The sequence below is a fragment of the Gracilinanus agilis genome, chromosome 3, assembly GCF_016433145.1.
Source record: "Gracilinanus agilis isolate LMUSP501 chromosome 3, AgileGrace, whole genome shotgun sequence".
Classification (NCBI taxonomy): domain Eukaryota; kingdom Metazoa; phylum Chordata; class Mammalia; order Didelphimorphia; family Didelphidae; genus Gracilinanus; species Gracilinanus agilis.
The window spans coordinates 136,627,367-136,629,318 of record NC_058132.1 but is presented as its reverse complement, the minus strand read 5'-3'; the positions used below and the strand labels follow the sequence as shown (position 1 = coordinate 136,629,318).

The 1,952-nt window shown below is 47.6% G+C and overlaps 2 non-coding genes across 2 annotated transcripts; both read right to left on the bottom strand.

Annotated features, from left to right (window-relative positions):
* Positions 1–854: 854 nt before the first annotated feature.
* On the bottom strand, positions 855–927 carry TRNAV-AAC. The gene has a single exon. It is a non-coding gene; the product is annotated as a tRNA-Val (tRNA).
* Positions 928–1,405: 478 nt separating this feature from the next.
* On the bottom strand, positions 1,406–1,479 carry TRNAN-GUU. Its single transcript has one exon. It is a non-coding gene; the product is annotated as a tRNA-Asn (tRNA).
* Positions 1,480–1,952: the final 473 nt, after the last annotated feature.

Sequence of the window (1,952 nt, the reverse complement as noted above, 5' to 3'; positions counted from 1 at the left end):
CATCCATCTGTGAAATCTACTCACCAACCTCCGTTAGTGTTAAAAGTCATCACGTTAGACCCTTTTAAACTTTTCTTGATCTTTTGCAAAAGGAGCTATATATATATAATGTGTGTGTGTATATATACACACATATATGTATCTGTATACATATATGTCGTGTGTGTGCCTATATATTTTGTGTGTGTATATCTATATATCTATATATTTATTTCTATTGCTATCATCTGTCTGTGTTAGTTTTCTTTATTCTACTAGTCTTGGTCTGATAGGCAGTAGGTGACACAGGGGACCCGAGTCCCTACAACCCATCGCTCCATTTAGGGAGCTGCCAGAAAGCACTGTCTCCAAGCATTCTCCACACAGCACATACATGGACTCAGACCGTCTTATCCTTAGATCTTGAACTGTGTTTTAATTCAAGTCCTTTTAGAAGCAGAATAGGCGTTAAAGAGGCTTTTAAAAAAATGATCATCAAATTTGTGATCTGAGAGTGAAACTAATGGTTTCAAATTGCATTGAATGTGCCTGCAGGATAGAATAGTGATGAACTCAGCTTTCTAAAGACTTCCCAGGGAGGACGTAGCAATTCTGACCTTGCAAAGCCAGGGAAAGGCGGGGCTAGTCTATTTGTGACTGATGGGGATAAATACAGCTCATGGGGCTCATTATCTCCTCTTTGGAGGATTTCCGCTCAGAGCACAGTATCGGAAAGCTGCAGAAAAGAAAAACGTGCAGTAGTTGCGATCTGAGAGCCACCAATATAATCACAAACGCAAGCGAATACAAGGAAATTGACTATGTATTTATGTTTAAATAGATATACTTACATGCAGGAAAACATTTGCCCAGCTTGTTTCCGCCCGGTTTCGAACCGGGGACCTTTCGCGTGTTAGGCGAACGTGATAACCACTACACTACGGAAACTCCGCTGGCCTGGCCTTCCTTCTGGCTTTATTTATACTCAATGTCACACGGGGAAAGGTTGGGAGGGAAAACCTGAATGATTTAACGAACGAATGAATAAACGTGCGGATTGTATTTCTCACGACCACAGACATTTAGTATTGTTCTAAGGACGTTGGCTCTCCATTTTTTTTTTTTTTTGTTGAGATTGCCAGACACACAGAACTGCGGTGCAGAAGCACCTCTCCCCACCCGTCTTCAAGATCGTGCCTAGGAAAACACCACTCCGAGATTCTCTCTTGGCAGCCCCAGGAAGACCCCAGGGGGCCTTTAATCTGGTTCTCTTACGGCTTTTTACGGTAGGACAAGAAAAATGAACGCCTTTGACAACGCGGAACAAGCCGCATGACCTCATGATACGTGTGTCTCAAGTTCCGCAACCGGAACGAGAACAGCAGATAGAAGAACTTTGCAAATGGGAAAACGCTTTCAAGACGTACGTCCCTGGGTGGGCTCGAACCACCAACCTTTCGGTTAACAGCCGAACGCGCTAACCGATTGCGCCACAGAGACCCCGCGTGCACTTCTTTTGGCTCCAAGGATATAGGTTTGGTCGGTGGGCTGCAGGGACCAAGCTGCCTGACGCAGCTTCGCTGCGGGGGAGGCGACAGGAAAAACGTGGACTGGAGGATTGATGGAAGGGACCACAGGCCCAGAGATCCGGGATGGAGGAGGAGTCTGGCGCGAGTCAGAAGGCGTGGGGACCTGGGAGAAGTGCGAACTCGAGACGCTGCCTGCCGGAGGGGGCCAAAATAACCTCCTTGGGCTTACTCGTAGCCCCGGACTCCAGAGAGTAGGACTGTTCTCTGGGGGCGGGGCGGGGAGACGTGCAGATGCAAACATCTGCTTGGCATCATTCCCAGGTACTAAAAGAGAGTTTGGTCTCCTGGAGAGGGCCAATGGGCTCTACAGCCCAGGGCAGGTGGGGCACCGTTTCTCCTGGCTGTCACCCCACCATCTCAGCCAGCCCTAGTTACTTCTCTTTG